At 51.9% G+C, this 9,847-nt stretch overlaps 2 protein-coding genes across 3 annotated transcripts in view; one reads left to right on the top strand and one right to left on the bottom strand.

The window, feature by feature from the left end:
- Positions 1–9,847, top strand: part of LOC140325438 (UDP-glucuronosyltransferase 2A2-like) — a 197,240-nt gene that overhangs the window by 159,491 nt on the left and 27,902 nt on the right. The window lies entirely within an intron of this gene.
- The window catches only part of GAS7 (growth arrest specific 7), a gene marked incomplete in the record, with an annotated part of 44,407 nt that overhangs the window by 33,350 nt on the left and 1,210 nt on the right, over positions 1–9,847 (bottom strand).

The raw sequence follows: 9,847 nt of genomic DNA, 5'->3' as shown, positions 1-9,847 counted from the left end.
GCCTGCAGACACAGAGATCGCCCAAAGGGGAACTCCGTATGGGTGTAAAGAAGTCCTGTCATGGACTGTACAAATCTGCATGAACAGATGACATCACTATTCAGTCGATTGTAAGCAGGAAGTGGCAGTGCACAATGTTGTCACCGGGCCCCACATGTGTCACCCCACCCAGAAGTGACCCCCGCTACATACCTCCCATCATCTCAGATCTTCTATGTTTACACGGTGATATCCCCCACCCGGGGGCAGGGATACTGAGAGAGCCTGTCCATGGGGGTATCATCATCAGGTGACTCCGCTGTGACCCCACCGCCATCCAATCATTGTGGCCCCCCCCATATTACCCCAATATGGAACCCAGACTCCCTATCATTTACCCCCAATAACGTCCTACTACCCCCCCATCAGGAAGCAGAGGAGGGAAATAATATTGGGGACACAGAGAAGGCTGAGGGGTGATATTGGGGTGATACTGGGGGGTGTACAGGGACACCTGTCCCAGGGATACATGCGCAGGCTCTTCAGGTATCCCGTGCCCTGTAATGGGATCCAACATATCGGACAATTAGTAGTTTCGGTGACTTCCCAATCAGTGTGCCAGGTGCGGGGTGACCCCTTAGGATTATTCTGGGGCCCCATGTCATGTGACAGATAATTATTGTACAGATATAATCACATGAAATGCAGCGAGCACAAAAACATTAGGACGAGTCAGTGCATTGTGCTCGCTGCGTGTTGTCACACCGACCTTCAATGGTGACTACACGCAGCGGCTTCCACACACATTACACTGCCATGGCCCAGTGTTGTCACCATGGGGTGCAGACAGGAAGTGGCTGAAGAAAGGAGGGAAAAAGAGTTTATTAAACCACACAAAGTAATGGGGGGGGGGGGGGGGGTGTCACTGGAGGTCCCCCCAAGATGATGATTTGGGGCTGCGTTATGATCAGTGCTTGTCGGGGTTCTTCGATAAACTATCCTCCTAGATTGTAAGCTCTTTGGGGCAGGGTCCTCTCCTCCTCCTGTGTCACTGTCTGTCTGTCACTTGCACCCCCTAATTAATGTACATCGCTGCGTAATATGTGGGCGCTATATAAATCCTGTTTAATAATAATCCCACTCTGCTGCAGGATTTGCCATTCTTCAATAAGAGTCACATGACCGTCACATGATTCCCGCCAATAACATTATTAGCACATGGCCTGGTAAAGGACCACACCCATCAGACGTACAGCACTGGGAAGATTACACCAATCCCATTGGGTGCTCAATCATCAGGGGCCCCAATACAACCAAAATGCGCAGTGTAGGATGGGGGTAGTTGGGTCATTTGTTGTGTGACGCCCCCTGATGGCGCAGCGCCCTTTTTACGCAGTGTACGATTGGATGGCAGGAAATTTGCCAAATTATCACCGAGGTGACAAAAAAAAGAAACAATGCCGAAAGATAACGATAGAAAAAGCAAATATTGTGCTGGGTGCGGGCGGGGGAAGGGCTGCGTGGTTCCCGGGAGAGATCTGCCTGCTGCGTACAGACTTAAAGGAAGAGACGTCAGAGAGAGATCTGTATTGCGAGAGAGCTGCAATGGGGCGCTTCTATGGCCAGTGTACACTCCGCATTCAGAGCCCCGCCCCCGAGGAATGATTTGTAACCCGCCCAGGCCACGCCCACAAGGAATCTGTGTGATGTAAAATATTATATCGGTGTACTGAGTGCAGGAAAATCCCATAATCCTCTCCGGCCTCAGAGCTCTACAAGAGACCCACAAGGCTGGAGATAGATAAGGGCCCACTTCTCGTCCTGTACCCCGGGTGTAATTCTCTGTCCCTAATGGTAATGTGAAGTCATTAAGCTGACACGTGACCCGGGAAGGTGACATCATTGTAAGAACCCCGATTGGACGGTGTGGCCCCACATCTGGCACGAGGGGTGAATCTGCGGGTCAGAACATTCCCCTCCGGTTCTGTAATGGGCCCACCCAGCCTGTCCGATAGTAACCCTCACCCACCCATTCCACAGTCAGCTCCTTATTCTGGGACAGGACTGAATGAATCTGCAGAATCCCGGGGACAATTGGGGGCCCCTATTGGTTGTCCATGGCCTGAGGCCACAGGATGGAGGGCCCCACAATTCCAGGTCCAGTGTTCGCAGAACCTGGGTGTCAGCAGTGCCAGTCACTGGTCATAGGGCAGACCCCCGCCAATAAAAAGTTCCAATCTGAATATTTAGGGGGCCCCATGGAGCTGAATTTCCTCTGCTGAGTGATTGTGAAATCGGGAGATCAGTGCACAGCGCGGTCACATGGTAAAGGCTCCCAAATCCTATAGGTGACTCACAAGGTAAACAGCGAGCCCAGAGAGCGTATCGGTCCGATCACACAGCCGCGCCCTCTCTGCTCCAGGTACGCCACTTCTGGAACCAGCGCTGTGCCAACAACACGGGCATATTAAAGGGCAACTCAACCAATGTGACAGAACCTACGGGGGAACTCCGAATACATTGCTCTCCATATTGTGGGAGGGGCAGAGACACAAAGTACTGGGGGAAATCTCCCCACTGTGGGAGGGGCAGAGACACAAACTACCCCTTTCTGAGGTAAATAACTTTCCCCCTGTAATCACATGTAGTCCCTGGCACTGATAGTAAGTATGCCAATTGTTTCCCTGCCCCCCTGGCACACAGGAATGTCACTGTCATATCTGGAGCGGAGGTCACACTGGGTTTGGGGGGGGGTTAATCTCCTCCCAGCTTTTGTTTCCGGGATGTGGGCCATAAATGGGGACATTCGAGGCCGTCACACAACAATGGGCCCTGTGTTATCAGCGCTGGAACGGCTCGCTCATTCTGTCATCTGATTGGAACATTTTGGAGATTCCAGAAACGCTTCGATTGTCAGCCCATTGAATGCAGAACAAATTCCCAGCAATGTCAGCAAAGGTGTCAGTGTGGTGCCCCTAGGGGCGAGGTTGGGTATTGGCCCTATGTGACCCCAGTCTGGTGCCAGGTAAAAGAGGTCATAAGGTGAAAAGAAGAGAACCTGTTACGCTGCGAAATTAGTGAAGTCACATGATCACCAAAATACATCAAAAGATGGAAATGTCGGAATCGCCCCAGAAACAAGGCGATAAAATGATGGCAGCACCTCCAGGGTGTTCTCTCCGCAGAGATCCAGGGGGTGAGAAGCATGGAGGGTCACAGATTGGATTCCACTCGGACATTAAAGTGTTAATGCCACAGACAAAATAATCGAAACCAAAGGAAAGTGCGGAGTTTACCTGATGAAGAGAACATACAAGGGTCGGGGTACATATTGGGCCCCCCAGGTGTGGGGAACTGCCAGCCATGTCCTCACTCTTACAGGTGTGAGCACCGAGATCATACAGCTCAGGGGCGGGTCATACATAGGGGTGTGGTCTCAGTGGCTAATCATGGGAGGGCAATGTTTCAGCATGGAGGGTGGAAGTGAAGAGTCGGGATACACAAACGGAACGATGTGAGTGTGGAGACCAGAGAGGCCACTATGTCTACAGCACCACCCTCACTCTATAACCCTGGGGGGCCCCTATGGCTGTGATCCCTGTTAGTCTCATATAGCGCAGGGGCGGGACTATAGTCAGTCCCGCCTCCCCTCATTTATATATCTGATGACATTTTCAGGTAACTCCTAGCCAATGAACAGCCAATAGAATTGCTTGATGTTGAAGGGAAAAAACAACAAACCACCCACAGCCAGCAGGGGGCGCGATGGCACAATGATGGCACAATGATGGCGGGTTTTGTTTTCTCCGCAGAGCCTGGAAATATTTTGCTCTTATCTGAAGTCGGAGATCTTCCGGTTACCACATTGTCCTCCCAGAGATATTTCCAGGCTGTGTCCTGACATTCCGTGACATTCCGTGTCATTGTCATCCGGAATTAATGGAATCCACAGCTGGAGGAATATTATTCTGCAATAACAACCCCGCCCCCAACTGAGCACAGGCAGGGACAGTGATCACCGGCTGGGAGTTGGTGCTGTACAATCCTAATGTGACATCTGTAAAGAGAACCTGTCACTGTACAAGCCTTCAGAATCAATCCTGAGCAGCAGTCAGTGACTTTGCCTTGGTCGAGATGTCAGTTGGCTGCAGCCAGGAGGAGGCATTTTCTTAGTCTCCTCTCCATGTGATCTGTGGGAGGTAACACATACCTGGAGGTGTCACACTGATGACAGGTCCTCTTGGCAGATCATTTCTATGTGATTTGATTGGGGGATAAGTACAGCTGAGGGGAGGAGTTACATTCTTAGTGTCCTATGGGGAAACTACAGGGACTTCCTGACCACTAATTACAATGTGGGGGGTTGGGCGGGTTGTGGTGTTCCGGCACCAAAGTCTGCTCAGCACACACAGCACGAGATGTTTTATTTCCTCTGGTGGTCGGAGGGGTTAATCCCCAGAAGATTTCAGGGCGGGGTGGCCCGGCGGGGACTCTGGATTGGGATATTTGGCATTTCTTAGAAAATTCCTTTCATTCGCAGCCAGGGGGTCCTGCGGCCTCTAATCTCCCCTTGGCAGGGTGCCCGTGGGGGAGGGGGCATCATGGCAGAGAAGCTGGCTGGGGGTCACCCATCATCAAATGACAAAACACAACAGCAGACTCCTCTGTAACCAGGTGATGGGAGGGACAGAGGAGCTGGGTCAACACAGACAGTAGAGGAGAGGAGGGGCTATTACACGGAGGGAGGGGCTGTACAGGGAATTGACTCACATTATAAAAGAATAAAATTTATGGGAATAAAACATTGGCTCTCATTTGGTGACAGGTTCTCTTTGCAGTCCTGGTGGGAGGGTCTCCTCTATGCCAGGTGATGGAGTAATGGAGGCTCCACCCTAATGTTAGGCAGGGGTGGGATCAGACCTCACTGCAGTCACATGAGGATATCATGTGATCTGCTGTACACAAGGAGGCCCTGTCACGCGTCTTGTTCTCTGATCACATGATTCAGGGACCCCCGACTGTCCAATGAGGAGGTCAGACCTGAATGTCGGTCCCCCTGCAGGGGGAATACACAAGGGTGGATTGGGGCATCCAGCCATCATTTACCCCCCAAGGGGTCGCCCACCTACCTGGCTTTATTTACCATTTGCCCATTGGATATCGGTTTCAGGCTCCGCCCACAATCTCCTCCTCGCTGCTTTCACAACAAGCCGCAGCGTTCCGTGCCAAACCTCTCGGGAAGATTCCAGCTGGATTGGCCGTGGCCTCGCCCTCCCCCCGCTGCGCCCCATCCACTCCGATATAATGAGGGCACGGATTACGCAACCCCGACCCAAACAACCGCAAACGAGGGGTTAATGAGGAAATGCTCAATCCAAACAGCAGCCCAACGCTGCCAAACCAAACAGCAAATCTCAGCGTCCCCTCGCTGCTGGGCGGCCCAAGGCAACATATAGGGGAATATCAGGGAGGAGGTCCTCAGGCACCCCCAAATCCAGGGGTGCACCCTATTCTGTGCTCCCATATCACAATTTATGTGAAGCCGGCCATACACGGCACAATCTCCGTACAATCTCCCCCAACAATTTAACCTGAGGGTCAGTTCAACCAATCAGCATCCATGCTGGGATACATTGTGACCTCCAACCACCATGTGACCTCCGGCTGACATGTGACCTCCAACCGCCATGTGACCTCCGGCTGAGACCTCCGGCTGACATGTGACCTCCAACCGCCATGTGACCTCCGGCTGACATGTGACCTCCAACCGCCATGTGACCTCCGGCTGACATGTGACCTGTCTGTGCCAGATCAGTGGCTGTAATATTCATCTTTGATTGGTTCAACATAAATGACCAAAGAATGTCGGCACAGGGAAGTGGAGGAGTACAAAGTCGGGAAGAACCAAACGGCAGACAGCGCGAGTCACATCATCGCCTTTATAAAAGACTCCCTGCATGCCGGCACCAACCAAGAGGACCTGTCATGCACAGCCATAATTCAATGTCCCCCCCATTAAGTCTGACACCAAAACGTTTCCTTATTCCGGGAGATCTCGCCCTACGTTTCACCTCACTTCCTGTTCTGATTGCAGAATTTGAGATTTTCTTTCACTTCCTGTCTCGGTGACACCAGGACAAAGAAGCGGTGAATCTGCCCAATGGGGACACAATAATAAAAGCCAGGCAGAGCTCTAACCCCCTCCAGAGTTCAATCGGTTTTGGTTTCCCATACATTATCTCTGCACACATTAGATGGAAATGCCGGTCGCCTGGCTGTCATGCTGATCCTCAATATTTGTTCTCTGCCCCCCCCGGCTGCTGAAGTCAGAGGATCAGCATGATGTGCCGGGATCTGTCCTCCCATTGGAGAATACTCCTCACATGACTTTACTGTGTCTATTGGAGGATTTGGCCCCCAGCTCCCCCCGGGGCCTGGAATACATTTTCCCATGCAGATCCTGCGCTGGGCTGACGTGTTCACTAAGTAAAGCCAAACTGCCGCTGCTCCTCCAACCTCCCAGCATGCATCTGTCATCCCTCAGCCGCGGGCGGTGACACCCCAATCACCGCCAATTTGTAGCCGTCAATTAGTCATTGGTATGGGGTGAAGATTTGTAATTAGTGAAGGTGCCAGAGCTCCGCCCACCACACCCGCCGGCACCAAATGTGAACTGGAAATCACCCGACTGCTTCCTCCCAGCCAATCAAATCTCATCAAGATCTGCACCTTCATAATAATCTCTGGTGATCCTGCCATGAAGGGGCTCCATAGGGCACCTCCTGTTATAAGGTGACAACGCTCTCCCTACATCCCACGTGCTTTCCTGTGTTGTCACCACACTGACTTCTAATGGTAACTACAAGAGGCCGTTCCAGCATCCAATATACAGACCTGGCCCACTGTTGTCACCAGCCGGGGGAAATGCCATGCGACCCCCCCCCCCCCATACACTAAACCCGGGTATAATGGGGGCAATGTCACTTGGAGCGCCCCGATTCCTCGACAGTCTCATCCTCTCACATTTCCTTCTCGGATCTGGCAGAGCGATGAATATTGTAGAGGGACGGAGATCACAGAGGAAGCCGAGACACCGAATTACGGCACGCGCCAGCAACATCACATGATCAGACACTGCCGCTTGTTACTGGCTGCCAACCCAGGGACCCAGCACAGGGATGGTGGGGCCCCATAATGGGCACAGAGGGGTACAGACCCAGAACCCAGCACAGGGATGGTGGGGGCCCCTCACAACAAGATTCGCAGGGGACATTCGCTGACTTTGGAGCGCAGTGATAAATCTCCACCTCTATCAGACAAATGACATATTACAGTCGGAGTTGCTCCAGATATTTCCATATTCCAGGGACATTGGAGGACCCATGGGGGTCAATCAGCTCTGGGGGGGGGGGATCTCATCACTGATCATATAACCAATGCCCCCCCCCCTCCATATAATCTTCCTGCTGATTGTCCTGGTTGCAGATTTTCTCCCTGGTGTAACTGTTGTCACTGGGACAGGAAGTGAGGGCCAATCTCTGTGCAGTAAATACCTGGCAGGGGCCCTAACTGTTCCCCATTGCAATCAGATTCACAGAAATGGAAAGAGCGCCGGGGTCACCAGGCGGGGTCACCAAGGAGGAAGCAGAAGCTGCACAGAAAGATTTATTACACCGGGGACCCCACAGGTCGCTCATTCTCAACATTTCTTCCTTTTTCTCTTCTTGTTGTCACAAATAAATTAATGAGTGACAATGAGATTCTTCTCACCCAATCAGACGCAGCGCATATTATCACCCACCAGTAAAACTGGGTGAATACACAGCGGAATGTTCCAAGGAGATGATTCACCGTCTATAAACATACTACCGGCGATGAGTCACCGATCTGCAGATCCCCCTCAGATACAACGCTGACATCTGATCAGCTACGCAGAGAATAAAGACAACGATATGGAAAGGGAGAGGATCCGAGGAGCGAGTACACAAGCCCCGCCCCCGAGGATCTCTGTGTGCCGAATGACCAATGGAACATCTGAGGTCTGCCATTTACCTGTATGGGGGGGAGGGGATTCTGGGTAATCTGGTGGCCCCAAAGATTTGTCTGGCAGATTCAGTCTGGGTTGGATTGTCCTCTCTGCAGATTTATGGGACAATGAATGGGATTCATCCTCCGTCCTGAATATTGATCCCCACACCTGGCTCAGTCACCGGCTCCACCAATAAAGTGTTGCCGGGCGTGGGTTTTATATTGGGGACACTGACAAGGTTAATAATCTCTTATTGCACCTTACTGGTCCTCCGATGTGGTGACAACGCCAATTACACACTTCCTGTTCTACGGTGACAACACTCACTGCACTGTCTATGGAAGGACGTTACGGTTATCCTTGGACAGGACTACAAATCCCATCATCCTCATTGCTTGGTGTGTGTGTGTGTGTGTGTAGGGGGGGGGGGGGATTGCTTATTTAGGGGTTGTGTGCAAGGAAGTGCCAAGGACCCAGAATTTCGGGCAGGATCAAAGTTTTTTTACTTGCTGAAATAAAAACGAATCTGCGGGTGACTTTTCACTTTTAGGGTTCAGATAACTCCGATCCCCTGACATTCGGGGTGCATTGTCGCAGTCACAATAGCGATGGTGTCCGGAGCCCAGATCAGGTGACAACGCTGGCACAGATCTCCCCGCCTGACCCTCACAATCTCCCTGGTGCCCGTTGTCACACAGCTGTGCCGGGCACAATGCCCCAATTCATCCCCCGCCCGGCTCGTTCACTTTCCCCATTGTTGTACACAATTACTCAGCAACACCACAGCACACGGCGGCATCAGGTCACCTGACCCAGCCTGATAATAGGCAAAGAGGGGGGAGGGGAGAGCACCTGAGTGACCCCAATCATTACAGGAAGGGGAAGGAGGATGAGTGAGGGGGATTTGGGGAAGTTGGGGACAGGCGGTGAGGAGATCCGCTATGATTCAGCGTTTGTGGAATTTCTGCAGTTTTGTTTCACAATTCGGTTTTGTAACCCCGGGAGAGGAGGTGACCACACTTCATGTATGACCACACGCTAACAACACGTGTACACAGCCACATGGACGGGTCAGGGGGTATTTACCCCTCTCTATGGGGTATTGGACAGAATCTCGGAATATATAAAATATAATAATTTGGGTTGGAGGGGTCACCTGACAATAATGCCGGGGGGGGGCACATTGGACATTTATTGGGGGGGCACATTGGACATTTATTGGGGGGGCACATTGGACATTTATTGGGGGGGTAATGCCAATCTCCCTCCTTATCCCCCGGCATTGATTGTCTGCAGATCATCGTACACCCAGCCGCCCCTCCGCACTCTGATACCCTAACTCCTCGTACCGCTCCGCTTGTCCCTGTTGGCGCCCCCTGGTGGACAAGCTGCAATCAGATCTCCATCCACCCCACAGACAGAAAGATATCGGACAGGAAAGTGACCCCTGTGACCCTCTGACTCTGGCTGGAGGCCCAGATGTGACACCCTGGGAAATTGGCGAAATAACTGCGGCCTCTGATAAAATGTAATATTGCACCGGATAGGGTGAGGAGGGGGAGGGGGTTCTGGGTCCTTATAGATTAGTCACAGATCTGGGGAACCACAAGTCCCAGCAATCAAAGGCTAAGCATTTCCTTGGTAGCTATCGATTAGATTGTAGCGATCCAGCCAAGGTGGGACTACAACTCCCAGCATGTCTGATAAGATGACCCGACACACAAAATGTGAACTACAAGTCCCAGCAGCACTGGGGGCCGGGGCGCAGACCACACAAGGCCCAGATGATAAATATTCGGATTGACCATGAATCTGAAATAAACAGATGAGCAAATGCCA

The sequence above is a fragment of the Pyxicephalus adspersus genome, chromosome 3 (assembly GCF_032062135.1).
Source record: "Pyxicephalus adspersus chromosome 3, UCB_Pads_2.0, whole genome shotgun sequence".
Lineage (NCBI taxonomy): Eukaryota > Metazoa > Chordata > Amphibia > Anura > Pyxicephalidae > Pyxicephalus > Pyxicephalus adspersus.
This window is presented reverse-complemented; position numbering and strand designations above follow the sequence as displayed.